The 15,678-nt window shown below is 44.1% G+C and overlaps 1 protein-coding gene across 1 annotated transcript in view; it reads right to left on the bottom strand.

The window, feature by feature from the left end:
- Positions 1-14,931, bottom strand: part of CYSTM1 (cysteine rich transmembrane module containing 1) — a 69,865-nt gene extending 54,934 nt beyond the window's left edge. Inside the window, exon 1 of the mRNA XM_042250959.1 lies at positions 14,828-14,931. The gene's annotated coding sequence lies outside the window, so the exon portion shown is untranslated. The remainder of the gene's footprint in view (positions 1-14,827) is intronic.
- Positions 14,932-15,678: the final 747 nt, after the last annotated feature.

Genomic DNA, 15,678 nt, shown 5'->3' with positions numbered 1-15,678 from the left:
TGCAACAGCATGATCCTGATTTTCTTTAAATATTAATAAATGGATCGATGTTACAGAATCAAGAACCCTATAAGAGACCCACATAGTAGTCATCTAATTTAGTAGAAAGGTACCACTGCAACTCAGAAAGTAAAAATTAGTCTTTTCAATAAATAGTGCCAACTATTCTTATGGGAGAAAAAAAATGATCTCCATCCTTATAAACCATGAATAATTCATACTACACCATGGACTTTTATATAAAAGCTAAAGCAAACATACCTTTAGAACAAAGTTTATAATATATTCATGACTCAGGCAGTATTTACCTTATGACCCAGCAACTCTTCTCTTAGAAATACACTGAAGTAAAATGAGTGCATAAGCACACCGAAGACATATGCAAGAGTCGTCAGTGACTTCCCTGGTGGCCCAGTGGCTAAGATTCTGCACCTCCAAGACAGGGGGAGCGGGTGCTGTCTCTGGTCAGGGAACTAAAGATCCCATATGCTGTATGATCTGGACAAAAAAAAGGCCAAAGCAGCTTGATTTATTATAGCCCCAAACTGGAAACTATCCAAGTGTTCATCAACAGCAGAACAGAAAAATTACAGTACAGTCTATCAAACAGAAACTGCCCAGCAATAAGGAAAGAATGATTACTATCTGCAGCAACATGGATGAGTCAAACAGACAATGATCAATGAAAGAATCTAGACTTCATGTTGCTAAGATTCCATTTATATGCGGTTCAAGAACAGCCAAAACCAATCTACGGATATTGATTGGAAGAGGCACTGGAGGTGACTTCTGGGATAATGGAGATGTTTCCCATCTTAAGCTGAGTCATGATTACATGGAATACTCCTGGAGTTGTACATTAAGATTTTCCTGCTTTAAGTGTACAGTAACAGTAGACAGATAAAATTTGGCTAGATGGAAAAAAACCCCAACACATTTATAGTGGTTTTCCCTGGGTGCTAGAATTACAGGCAATTGTTATTTATTCTGTATTTTTTAAAATTCCACAGTCAGAAAAAAATTGTTTTCTTAGTGCTTTTTGGTGTTTTCATGCTACCCACCTTTTTTTTTTTTTTTTTTTTAGATAGCTAGAATGCCTGGAGAAGGAAATGGCAACCCACTCCAGTGTTCTTGCCTGGAGAATCCCAGGGACGGGGGAGCCTGGTGGGCTGCCATCTATGGGGTCGCACAGAGTTGGCCACAACTGAAGCGACTTAGCAGCAGCAGCAGAATGCCTCTGTAGACCTTCTGTTTCCTTCTAGTACTCTAATTTCCCTTCCTATTACTAAAAATTCTCCTTTATGGATAAACTACTTTATATCTGCTCATCATTGCTTTTTACAGTGATTTTTGTAATTGTGATTTTCTTTTTTAAATTTTGGTTGTACCACAAGGTATATAGGATCTTAGTTCCCAACCAAGGATCAAATCTGTGCAGCCTGTAGTATAAACTCAGAGTCTTAACCATTGAACAGCCAGGGAAGTCCCATGATTCTTTTCTTCACAAGACACCACAGTTCCTTAAGCTGTTTAAATGTTTTCTTCTGCTTCAAACTGAGAAGTTATTTGGCTAAGTAACAAACTTGGGGTTAAAAAAAATTTTCTCTAGGTTACATACAGACTTTCCCCACCTTGGAACTACTCTTATATTCAAAGCCAGAAGTTATGTTTATCCCTCTCTCTTTATATATATCCTTTTTTGGATTTTACAAAACTGAAAAGTTTGAAAACATGAAAGCTGATCTTATTCTAAAGACCTCCTCTGTGTCTTTTTTGAACTCCCTAATTAGCTGGCCTTTTAATAGGATCTTTGTGAATAGATTATTTTATATTCTAGGTCGCTCAGGTTTTTTTTTTATTCTCATACCCATAATTTTGGGTATGACTGTGCTAAAAAAAAGCTTTAGAATTACTAGCTCTGTGCTGCTCTACCATCTCAGGTTTATAGTTTTCGTTAATTTTGGTGTTGACATGTTTGTTTATTCTATTCACAGTCATCTGGCCATTCTAAAAAAAGTAGAGACAACAGGTCAGGGGAGTCAGAGAAGGCTTCTAAGAAGAAGCAACGGTCACACAGAATTAGGCAGAAAGATGAATTCAGATTACTCAAACCTCACACTCTTGTCAGAGATAACACTCAAAAACAACCTTACTAAGAGTAAACTTTCAGGATCGTTGCAGCTTCTTTTTCTATTATTTTTTATAACTTTTTCTAGTTATTCTTTATATCTTTTAGTAGGATTCATGCAATTCTGTTTGCTTGGCAGATAACTACTGGCAAACCTGATCATTTGTTTATTCAACATTAAGTACTTACTACCTGACAGGCCTAGTAACGAGGATATCAGAGGAAGAACTAACTCTAGCTGGCTTGCTCTTCCTCTTCAGTATCTCTGATAATAAAAATAAAATTATCTTTCCATTTGTTGGTTACTGCATCAGATGGAAAAATCTGGAAGTTCGCCAGATTTCAAGGGTATGGTGTGGGTAGTTTGGCTAAACCACCTTTGCCTGGTTCAGAGGGCAGTTATCTCAAAGAGTTACTCAAGTTTATTGAAACTCATGTACAAGTAGAGAATGACCCTACCAACAGAGGAAGTGGGCCACATCGTGTGAGCCTGCTGTGGGCCAAGAAAAGAAGCAACAGCATCAAATCTGAACCCCAAAGCCACAAGAACAGGCATTCCACAGCCAGCCACAGGCCTTCATCTAGGAAGAACCTACTCCTGACATGCAAGCTTCACACTGGGGCCCTGGGGAACAGCAACAACAAGGGTTCACTTCTACTGATTTTTTTTTTTTTCTTTGGCTATGCTGCATGGCTTGCAGGATCTCAGTTCTTGGACCAGGGATTGAACCTGTGGCCTCCTCAGTGAAAGCACAGAGTATTAACCACTGGACCACCAGGGAATTCCCAGGATTCCCTTCTAAAAGGTGGCAGTGACATTCACAATAACAGAGCAACACCAGGAGACTCTGACAGGTGATACTGTGACATAGACAAGATCTTTGCTTTTATGACTTCCTTACTATGGGTAACACATTTGGCTGTGTTACCATTTCCTAAGCTGTTTTTCTTTGGGGAACAGGCGGGAAGGAGACAACCTGCTGTTTTATTCATTACTGTCTAAATACTGATTCTAGTATCAATCTCCCAAATATTATTAACCCTCCCTACTTCATTCATGATCTTTTGTTTGCCAGACAGTTAACTGGGCCTGGAGCAGTCCTCACATAATGAATGAATAAACCAGGGCATGCCTTTTGTATCAGCATTTTGGCTTGTGGCTTTAGCGTAGTAGCCTCTCAGTGGAATGCACAATGACACAGAGCTCAGAAATGGGCTCTTCACTGAACAAGGGCCTCAAAATGCACAAAGGAGGCAAAAAAATAATAATGGATCATTCACCGCTGGAGGCCCTGTCCTAGAGTAATGAAGAATTTCACAGGCTGTCTTGTTTTCCCTTCTTACAAAGGCTATAAAAACTATTTATTGCTTATACAACTGAGTTACACATGAAACTAAAAAAATCTACAAACTGTTTAGTAACATGGCTTGCTAAAGCCACTCAGGTAATTGCTTTGAGCCACTATCTCCAACATTAAACACAAAGATGTAAGCATTCTCCATTTGTCCTGATACATTAGATGAAGAACAATGAAGTCTGAAAAGTCATACACACGTTAATAACCCACAATAGTTCAATATTATTTGAAAACATGGCTATAGCCAATCTCATCTTCCTCCAACAATAAACTTGCAGCCTTGGAGACTGTGAGAATCCGGAGAAGTTCCCCTCAACACAGAAAAACATATCATCTGCTAAAATCTCACTGCATAAAGCTTTCTATACAGAATCTCTGGCTGGATCCTGTCATTTGGGAGACCTGTCACTCTCCAAGGAATAAGATATATAACCTTTATTAAACAGCCCTCAAAAAAAAAAAAAAAAAAGCTCCTGAATTACTCAACCATCAAAAAGTGAAATAATGCTATTTGCAGCAACATGGATGGACCTAGAGATTACCATACTAAGTGAAGCAAATCAGAAAGAGAAAGACAAATACCATATGCTATCACTTACATGTGGAATATAAAAGACAACACAAGTCAACATATCTGCGGAACATAAACAGACTCGCAGATACAGAGAACTGACTTGTGGTTGCCAATGGGGAGGGGTAGTAGGGGAGGAAAGGACTGGAAGTCTGAGATTAGCACAGGCAAACTTTTATGTATGCGACGGATGAACAACAAGGTCCTACTGAATAGCACAGGGAACTATATTCGATATCCTGTGGCGAATTACGAGGGGAAAGAATATGAATAGAATATATATGTAGGACTGAGTCACTCTGCTGTACAGCAGAGACTGACACAGCACCGTAGATCCACTGTACCTCAGTAAAATTTAAAACGAGAAGTGCAAATGCAAAAACAACAAAAATCGCCATCTGAAAATATCTACCAACAGCTAAAATAGTGTATGCTGAACCAGCCAGGCATCAGAATCCCATTCCTCTCTAATGTTTGGAGGAAACACCCCTTCTTTTTATTGAGAGTTCATTCTTTTTCCTTATAAATTTTTCAATAAAGACTCATTTTTAAGTGAAACTTTCAAATAATAAAAAGAAGTCTATTCTATGAATGAGAAATTCCACCTTTAGGATTTATCCTACAGGTATAGACTAGTGCCTGTATGTAAAAAAAAAAACAAAAAAAAACCCACTTACACTATTTTATACCATGAACACAAATATTTACTATAACATTTGTTTACAACTATATAACATATTACATATAAAATACATACAAATACATATATGATATTTGTTTGTTGTTGTTTAGTCACAAAGTCGTGTCCAACTCTTCCTCTGTCCATGATATTTCCCAGGCAAGAATACTGGAGTGGGTTGCCATTTCCTTCTCCAGGAGATCTTCTCCACCCAGGGATCAAACCTGCATCTCCTGCATTGGCAGGCAGATTCTTTGCCACCACAAACACAAATATTTACTATAACATTTGGTTATAATAACTATATAACATATATTATATATAAAATACATACACATAAGTAAATGATATGTAACATCCTAAAGGTCCACCAATATGGGGACGGTTAAATAAGCAATGGAATTTCCAAACCACAGAACTGTTATTTGACCCTTAAGAAGAATGAGGTAGAATTACACGCACTGATAATGGAAAAGTGCCAACACAGTGAAAAAAGCAAATTACAATACAAAGCATTCTCACTATCCCATTTGGGCTTAAAAATAAAGTTCTATTTCTAGATCTGAATAGGATACAGTTATATTAGTGAATATAATTATTCATTAAACTATACTTTTTTGTCATACACACTTTTCTACACAGTTGGCCCTCTGTGTCTGCAGGTTTCACAACCTTGGATTCAACCAACAGCAAATTAAAAATATTCAGAAAAAAAAAATCCCAGAGAGTTCCAGAAAGGAAAGCTTAAATGGCAACCACTTATAAAGCATTTACAATGTGTTAGGTATTACAAGTGATCCAGAGATGATTTAAAGTATTCAGAGGATATGCATAGGTTATATGCAAATACTATGTCATTTTACCTAAGAGATTTGAACATCCACATAATTTTGGTAAGAGGGTCCTGGAACTACTGAGAGGTGACTATACATGCTAAAAAATGGAAATTATCTTTAGGTAAAGTCTATTTCATAGCTTTTAGGAGAACCCAGGTGGTGCAGTAGTAAAGAATCCACCTGTCAGTGCAGGAGACACAGGAGACTCAGGTTCAATCCCTGAGCCAGAAAGATCCCCTGGAGGAGGGAATGTACCCACTCCAGTGTTCCTGTCTGGACAGTTCCACGGACAGAGGAACCTGGCGGGCTATACCTCATAAGGTCGTGAAGAGTCGGACACAACTGAGCAGGCACACAACCTATTTCTTAACTTATTGAGCAGGGAAGCCATGCTTCTAGATACTTCCAACAACCATCCGACTACTACTCAGAATATGTTTTGTTCCAGTTTCAGGGCAGGATCCACAGCTGTGAAGAGACCCATAGATTCCAGGCGAACCTCACCAAGGGCTCCTTCTCCAGCCTTTATTAATCTTGGATGGCTCTCTGCAGAAACCACAGGACCCCTGAATGCAGGACAGACTACTATGTTCAGCTTCTGGAAGGAATTCTCAAAGGTGGACCTCACTCAGCCCCTTGTCTGACAGCTCCCAAAACGCCAGCAATTCCCCCACCTCTCACTACCTCCTTGGGAACTCCAGTGTCCAGCTTCATCTGACCACAAGCTCAGGGACTCTGGTCAGTACCCCACTAATGCAGCTATCTGAAAGCCATGGGGGAGAGAAGACTGGCTCCTCCTCAGAAAGAAAGGCTGGGATCTCTGAATTACATCTAGTCACTGGGATGTACAGGACGGCATTGTCACTCTGCAACTTCAAACAACCAGTCCTCAAAGTGACAATGGAGAGAAAATGAGTTCAGCAAGAGGGAGGGTAGAAGTGAAAGCAGCAGTGAACAGAAGGAAAAGTAAAAGGGAAGAAAGCTGTTAACAGAGAAAGTCAGTTGAGGAGATAAAAGGACAGGTTAGAGCAGGGAGAGAGAAAAAAGGGAGGAACTCTGCCCCCTGCCAACTTGAGAGGACACACTAGAAAGGCACAGGTCCATCCCTCCCACAAGCTGACAAGACCACTTCCCAGGCCAGGTCCCCCACCAGCTCAGCCCCTGAAAGACGGGCTCTGCCTGGCCCCTCCCAGAGTATTAGACTAGGCTTTGTGGGAACGTTGAAATCTTGATAGCTTAGAAAGAGGCCCCTACAGCTTCATGTGCTGGTAATTTAAGCACTCCTGGTTCCTGCAGGCTACCAGACCGGCCCTGGCTTCGCTTCATCGTTAAAGCAAGCTCTCCTGACCCTGTGCAGGAGCTGCCGCTCAGTCAGCACCGCAGGGCAGCTTCAAAGGACAAGAGTGGATTTCACTGCACACCAGCAAGTACCAGTCGCCCCTCCCATGTGGTCACCCCAAGGACCAGACAACCCAGAGCAGTTTATTCCTTCCTCCTTTCTTTTCTTCATTTTCATAGAATTTTTAAAATAGGCATTACAGACAAAGAGGTTAGACAAAACAGAGGCTAGACGCTAACTTCAGAGTTCTGTCATTAGTTACACCCACCAAGAGCAACTGTATGTCAATATATGGAAGCCAAGGAGATCAAAGGAGTATGGGGTGGTGATTACTTAAAAGCAAAACAAAAAACACAAACTGCATCCACCCTGAGCAAAATTTTGAGTTTTCCAAGCACACACTTGCACAGAAACAGCAATAGAACACAGCATCAATAAAGTCACATCCTTGGCAGAGGGCCTAGAATTTATTGATGATATAGTATACAGGTTCACCACCACCCAGACCTCCTTTTGGCAAACCTCCTATCAAAACACCAGTGGTTTCAACTGACTGCATGCCTTTCTCTTCAGTTACTAGACCCTTCACTCTGCTGTCTTCCTGGTATCACAGAGCCACCTGGAGTTTCAGGAGGTGGGGGTGTTCAAGGGGCCTTCTTTGAAACCTGGCTACTATCAAACCATCCCTATCACCTATCTACTGCTGCCTGAAAAAATTCCCAGTGAGTCATACCTTTGGATGAAGGCAGTATTTTTCCAAGCGGGGTATGTGGCAGGTGTGGGGAATGTGGACAATTGTAACAGTTACGCTGTTTAAGATTTGCCTTCTATTTGCATCAGGTGATAGTTGTTTCCAATTTAAGCCAATCATAGTTTCCCCTTGAAATAACTTCAGGAGTGTTTTGTTTTCAAATGGCACACTTTAAAGAAAAAAATGTTAACAGTACTGCTGGCAAAGAGATAAGACAAAAATCAGGCAGGTGGAATACAAATGAACTGTGAGAAATAGGTAAAGCATCCACCTCTAAGCCCTTGGACTTTGCATGCAACTAGCCCTCACTGGGGCCTTCCCAGGTGGCTCAGTGGTAAAGAATCCACAGCGCACGTGGGTTCAATCCCTGGGTTGAGAAGATCCCCTGGAATAGAAAATGGCAACCCACTCCAGTATTCTTGCCTGGGAAATCCCATGGACAGAGGAGCCCGGCAGGCTACAGTCCATGGGGTTGCAAAAGAGTTGAACACGGCTGAGAGACTAAATGGCAACAACAGCCATCACTGGTGTTTCTACTGCCACCATCACATACAAGATTTGCCAAGGTTTAGCTCCACAAAGTCAGGAGAACCAGAAGGATGCAGAAACTGCATCAGACTGAAGAATCACAATCTTAGTGAGGGTGTTGCAGAAGAAAGGCTGGGGGTGGAGGAAGGAGGGACACTGGGTCTGGGGTCTATGGGAAGCTGGCAGGCAGCAGGAAAGCACTAAAAACACGCTTAAAGATAAGGACTCATGAGCTGGGCACATTCCTACAGGAGTCCCCCTCTTCACATGCCTTGTACCCACATGATCCTGCCCAAGGTCCCAGCACTGAAAGCTAACGGGTGAAATACTGAGGCCAGAAGCCAGGCGCCACTTCCCAGGTTTCTTCGTCCCAAAGAACTTTGCAACTCAACAGCCCCCAGCCCTACCTTTTTATGAACACTGGCCACGAGGTCAGATAGTTTTCAGTCGTGATCTACACTCTTTTCTGGGCCAATTCTCTTGACACTAATGACCCTTTAGCACAAATCAGAGAAGTGATAAGAGGCATCTGTGAATAAGGCATTACTCTAATGAGTAAATTCAGGTAAATCAAACCCTCTTCTCACCATGATTACCAAGACTCCCTTATATCATTTACTTGCATCATCACAATAAACTGAATATCACAATAAAGCAACTAACACAAGTTTTTTGGCTTCCCAGTGCAGATAAAAGTTATGTATTCACTATACGATAGTCTGAGGGTGCAAAAGTATTACGTCTAAAAAAACAATGTACACACCTTAATGTACAATCTCTGATGCTGGGAAAGACTGAAAGCAGGAGAAGGGGACAACAGAGGATGAGATGGTTGGATGGCGCCATCAACTCATTGGACATGAGTTTGAGAAAGTTCTGGGAGTTGGTGATGGACAGGGAGGCTTGGCGTGCTGCAGTCCATGGGGTCGCAAAGAATCAGACACAGCTGAGCGACTGAGCGCACCTAATTTAAAAATATTTTGTTGCTGAAAAACGCTAACAAACATCGAAGGCTTCAGCACATTGTAATCTCTTTGCTAGTGGAGGTTGCAGTATTGAGAGAATTACCAAAATGTGACGCAGACACACAAAGTGAACAACTGCTGTTGAAAAATGACATCGACAGACATAGGATTGCCACAAACCTTCAATCTGTAATAATCGCAGTATATGCAAAGCACAACAGAGCCACGTACAATAAAATGATGGAGGCCTGTTGAGAAATGGAGTGTTTCCTGCCAGATCAGTAAACAGGGATATCACCATCATTAGCAATTCAATTGCAGCCCTCTATCGTGAGCCTGAGCCGGGCAGCCCCAAGGGAACTCAGGAAGGAGAATGCCTGCCATCCAGCCTCCCTCAGACTACACAGCCTCTTCCTACGGTGAGAGTAAGCCCTGATGAACTGAGGATATTCATTCACAGGATACTGGCCTGATAGCTGAGGTGTATATCAAAGGAATGATTTCAGTTAGCCCAGCCTCTCACATCTTCCACATACAGAAAATAGATAAATTCTTTAACTTGGGTTATCTGGTTTTCTTTAAATAATAATAACCTTTTGATGTTCACACTACCTGCCTTTTGTTGCAAAATTTCTATATAACCTGGCTCCCCTTATCTCCTTGGAGCAATTTTCTCAGGATTACTTCAGAAGCTGTCTTCTGGGCTTAAAATTCCTCAAAATTCCCACCAAATAACACTCAACTTGAAGTTGCGAATATTTTTTAAGTCGACACTATAATCAAAAGGTTCAGAAAAATAGACACTATCTCTTGTTTTTGGCAAAGACATAAAAGACTTGCTGCCTGCCCAGAGACTGGATTCAAAGCATTTATCTCCCTTGCTTTAGAAGGGAGGGCCCATTCAGGTTCCCAGCTCTGATTCTGAGGCCTAAGTAAGTACTAATATTCCACACAGCACAGTGAAAGTCGCTCAGTCATGCCCGACTCTTTGCAACTCCATGGGCTACACAGTCCATGGAATTCTCCAGGCCAGAATACTGGAGTGGGTAGCCGTTCCCTTCTCCAGGGGATCTCCCCAACCCAGGGATTGAAGCCAGGTCTCCCACACTGCAGGCGGATTCTGCAGTAATATTCCACATGTGCCTCTGAAAAACTACAAAAGAAGTCTTCTAAGTTCACTTCCTTTTGAAGACCCTGTTATATACAGTGCCCAAGACAGTGCGAACCTTTTTGGTCAGAGCCTGGAGGGTCAACTCATGCCCACTCCCCTTGCTTCTAAACTGCTGGGTTTTAATTGCTGACTCCCATTTTACGGCCAAGTCAATTAGTAGCCTTGTTCAAGTGTGAGGAGGTTGGAGGCCTAGAATACAGCTTTCAATTCAGCATGAGAAAAACAGGAAGCCTCTCCTGTCAGCAACTTCCCTCATGTGATAACTATGCCACAAGTCTGAGAGATGGATTTTGTAGTTCTGTAGGGTGTCCCTGGATGCTTCAGCAAGCACCTGAATCCCTACCTGACCAAGGACTGGCAGAGTGACATAGTAGGAAAGGGGAATTTTAAAAGGTGACTATTTCACTCCTCATTCAATTTAGTGAGCATTATTGCTCACTTCAGTCTCTGAAGAGCTTAATAACTAAGAAGCTTAATAACTAACTCCTTCTGAAGTGGGTTGCTATTTCCTTCTCCACGGATCTTCCTGACCCAGGGATCAAACCCGGGTCTCCTGCATTGCGGGCAGACGCTTTACCGTCTGAGCCACTGCTGAAGTATGAGTTGAAAGGATGCTAGGTCAAAAGCCCAAGAGGCTGCTAGGTTACTGGTTTACTCCAGGCACTCTAAACCAGCTGGATAAAATGTAAAACAGTCTGAACTTATTTACATATGAAATGCAAACATGACTTACCCTCAGGCCTCCAATCCAGATCACACTATTGGTTTACTGGTGACCAAACCCAAATATACCAGGAAACAAAAACAAAAAAGCCTTAGGGTGCTCAATGAAGCTTTTATAAAAGTTCAGAATGTCCACCTCTTTTTTTTATTTCACGGTATCTCAAAAAAATACCATTCATCCAACAAAGCAAAATATTTGCTTTGGAGGAGCTCAAATTTCAAATACCTGTCTGAACACTCCTTCAGAATCTCTGTGAAGAGAGCACTGCCCATTACCCCACTTCAAGGGTGAGGAATGTTTCCAGCCAGGAAAGGAGGGCCTGCTGTTGGGTGACAAAGGCACAGGCCTAGAAGGTTCCATGGGATCTCTGGCTCATACCCCAGCCCTGCCTCTCATCTGGGCCCAGTTTCCCTTAAGGGAGGTTATTTCTGTTCTTCAACAGACCAACCAGTCCTGGTGTTTATCATAGACTGTGTTTAGGGAAACACTATTTTTTCTTCCTATCAAAGTCTTAAATTCTCTACCAGTGGGAAACTTGTGGAGGTAGCAAGGGTAAATGAAAGCAGAAAATTTCCTAAAACTCTTGGCCTACTTAACTGCCCTGACAGTTAGGAAACCGCTGGGTGTTGTCTGAGGGGCCTCCAAAGAGCTCCCAGTCTTTTACGCCTCAGCACAGAAAAGAATTCAGCGAGTGGCAGAGTCACAGATGAGATTTACTAGAACAAGAGGCTTGTAAGGTTTACAAGCAGGCAGGCAAGTGTTGCATTGCCCTGAGTACTCAGTGGGTTACATTTTTATAATCAGAGAGAGGGGTGAGGGAGAAGATCTTTGTCTTTCTTGAGTAGTATCACACTTCCATGATCAGTTCTTCCCCCAGGTAGAGCAGGTAAGTTTTCTTGTCCCTATTTGATCAGGCCAGGACTGTCACAGCACTTTGGAAAAGTTATTCAGGTCTCAGTACAATGTGGGTCTTTCATTTTGAAAAGTCACCTTCCCATAAATGACTGTTTTTGTGTGCACAGACCACGTCCTGAGGGTCATTAACTTGTTGACGCCACTGGGTAGGTTGTAGGCCTTACTCTCTACTATTGTTTTATTGCTGGGGGGGCCCTGTGCAATGAACATGTCTTAGGGGTCAAAGAGTATGTTTTGGGGATCGTTAACTCACTGGGCTCACTGGGTAGGAGGTAGGTCTCATGTCACCACTGCTTTATTGTCTGGGGGCACGTCTTGTGCTTCTGTTGCATGGTTTTGTTGCTAAGCAGGTTAGATTTGATTTTATTGTTAAGCCAACCAATCTAGCTTTGATGCTAAGTCACTTGTTTTGCTTTATGAGTCAAGCAAGCGCACATGGTCTCAGAATCTTCCCATTATTTTTCTGAGTGATCATTAATCTTACTGTAGTCTCCTCCCAAAGCCCCCTGAAGTTCCCTCTCTAACTACAATTCCCTAACCGGGTTTCTAAGCTAACTATTTACTTATCCTTGGGCTTGCTTGCGTGTGTGCTCAGTCCGACTCTTTTCGATCCCATGGATGGCAGGCCACCAGGCTCCTCTGTCCATGGAATTTTCCAGGCAGGAATAGTGAAGTGAGTTGCCATTTCCTACTCCAGGGGATTATCCTACTCTGTCCCTATTAGTTATCGTGTTTGGAGGGTGGGGGGACCGTTTACAAAGAAAGCATGATTAACTGGCCATTTCAAATATTTCCAAAGAGATTTAGAAAATTGATAACAATTTTAAAAAAATGTGGCCCAGAAATCTAATCTCCAGTGATTCTTAATATTATGGGGCTCCTGGAGAGCCCAATAAACACTAACAAACCCTACCAATGAATAAGCACACAAGGGGAAAAGCTCTTCGGGTTAGTAGAAATATGTTGTAAACACACGTTGCTCAATGCTCAAATGGCCTGTCTTTTTTTTTGGCCTGTCTTAAGATGTCATTTACAGAGAATGATGTTGCTGATCTGACTGGAAGTTTGCTTTCCCCACCACCACTCCGGATTTATCCTCCCTTGGGTGCTGTGCTGGTTTCTCCATTTATGCACAAACCCTGCCAAGTTCTCAGCAATTCCCTCAACTGGCTTTTACTGTACAGGATCCCTGGAGGTTCAATTCTGTTTTCTGGAGTCAAACAAATACAAAACAAGTTGGTGAGAAGTTTCAGCTATTTCACTTCCTCCAGAAAAAAAGAAGTTTGTGGAAGATTCAATATAAAAGGGACAGCTGTTGTGGTTTTTTTTTTTTTAATTTTTCCCCACAGGATCAGTAAATTTCAGAGTTGGAAAAAATTGTACATCACTCAATCATTCCTCTTCGATAATCAAAATATCTTCTTCTCATTTCTTAAGAATTTAAGACACAAATGGCCAATTAACACTTATGCAGCGTTACCTGGAAAGCCCACAAACTGAAAGTAGTAGGTAGGAAGGCGGGGCATCTGTTCTACAATTAGCAAAGAGCATGAAACTCCTTTCAGCTTTCCCAGTGCCGCCATATTCATGTTTTGGGCACTGATTATCCTTCAAGAACTTCTGCGCCATTAAATCTCCTATCATTCAATCGGACTTTGGGTTTCACCCTAGGTATAAGAGGTGTTGTAGAACACTGAAACCTCTAAAGGGTAAGTGCTGTGGATAATACAACCTCCATGCATATGGAGGAAGGCAACCCCGTAAACAGCCATAACTGATCGGGTCAAATGAGATAAGAGAAGGCAGCTGGGTGCTTCTTTTCCCTCAGAAGAAATTTTTTAAAAATCTAGGATAATTGGCACCTGGCTGCCTACGCCCCCATCTCTGTCTCCTACAAACATTTCCGAAGCAAAGTTTCCAGAATCCCAACAGATTAGAGTTCTAGGCGTTGTCATCTCTTTTCCAGGCTGTCACAACAGCCTCCTCAGTCTCCCCATACCAGTGTTCCCCCCACCGCAATCCAGCCGACGCTACAGGGGCTCCCACCCACAAACCCTCAGCTGAGCACTCAACGAGTTTTTCCAAACGGGCCCAAACCTAACTTTCCAAACTTCTCCTTCGCCCCCAAAACTGCCCTAGCACTCAATCCAGTAAGTCTTTACTTCCAGCTCAAGGTCTCTTTCCCAGAGGTCCCCTTTCCCTCCCCCTACTCTTCCAACCCCCACGGCTGCCGGAGATTAGCTCCATCCCTTGGGGCTCCGCTCAGATTTCACTCCCCCCAACAGATCTATTCACATTTCTGTCAACCGCACTCAACTGGATTGAAACATCTTTTCTGAACACCTCTGGTCCCAGCTCCCGCCCCGCCTCGCGCGCGCACTCAGCAGGGTTGGTTCTGCGCATGGAGTGGGTCGCCCGCAGCGATCTAGAAATCGCAGCTCAAGGCGAAGAGACGCGGACGCCTCCCGCAGACGTCCCTCGAGACCGGGTGTGGCGAGCCTAGCTCTCAGTCAGCCGACTCCTCGCTACGCGGAGCCTCTAAGTCCTCGGCCCAGAGGCCCGGCGGGCAGTGCGGGATCTTCCCAGCCTCAGCCAGCGGGGCTGCGACGGGACCCGGAGGAGCAGCCGCGAAGCGCTGGGGTGTGTATCAGGCCGGCTCCAACAGCTCCGCCGGCTCCCGGCCTCTCCCCCAGCTCTGCTCGATTCCCGGCCCGAGTCCGCCCATCGCGCCCGGGAGCCCGTCGCTCTCCCGGCGCCCTGTGGGGAGCTCGGGGGTGCGCAAAAGCCCCGAAGAGCTCTGCCCGCGCCTAACCCCCTCCCTGGTCCCAGCTTGGCTGGGCCCAGGTCCACCGCGGGCCTCACCTCTCCTCTCTACGAATCCGCTGAGCACTGGTTCGGCCGGGACCCGCTGGAACCTGACGAGACCGCACAAGTGGCGCCGCACCTGCCAAGGAGCGAGTGAGACTAGGCTCGCCTGACGTCAAGGCCTCCCCGAGCGCCGCGAGCGCGGAGTCACCTGATCACCCTGGCAACGCGAGCGGGGCGGGGCGAGGCGGGGAGAGGCGTCACAGCGCGAGCCCCGCCCCTAGCAGCGCGGTCTGCAGGCGCCACCAGGGGCGCTCCCGAGCGGTTTACGGAAACTCGAGGTCAGGGTCCGGCCGTCCGCGTCCAGCCTCTCTGCTCTGGCCTTCAAGTAGGCATGGATAAGTGGGCATGGATACCTGAGACTCCAAAAGGCTGGATCAGTGCTCCGAGACTCCAGACGTTATCCCCTCGTCGTCAGGGCAAGTGCCTGGCGTCAGGGCCTGTGTCCTCACCGAACCCGTAAGGGATTCAGTGCAAGGCTTGCTGCAGGCTTCGCTTGTGGGCCGCTTCTCTCTGCGTCTTCTCCTTCTAGATCCAGCTAGGTTCGAGGGTTTGCTTCGAAAACTGTACATGAGAGGACTGGGGCTAAGGCTGATAACTGGATTGCTCACTGGCAACTTTACCCATAAGCCTCACAGCAAGTAGTGCAGCCTTTGCTGGAGAATATAATAATAAGACTTCATTCACTCAGGATGAAGAACAGGCTGTAGGCCAGCCCAGTCCTCCTGTCCTGCAGCCCTCCTTCTCAGCCAACGGAAAGAGAAAGCATTGAAACACCCAGAACAAAGCTTAGCACAAGCCTGAAAGTCCTAGTTGAAGTCCGATTTGTTTTCAGTTTAGAAACTGAT

Source organism: Ovis aries, chromosome 5 (genome assembly GCF_016772045.2).
Source record: "Ovis aries strain OAR_USU_Benz2616 breed Rambouillet chromosome 5, ARS-UI_Ramb_v3.0, whole genome shotgun sequence".
NCBI classification, from domain to species: Eukaryota; Metazoa; Chordata; class Mammalia; order Artiodactyla; family Bovidae; genus Ovis; species Ovis aries.
The sequence above is the reverse complement of the archived record's forward strand: the minus strand, read 5'-3'. Positions and strand labels throughout refer to the sequence as shown.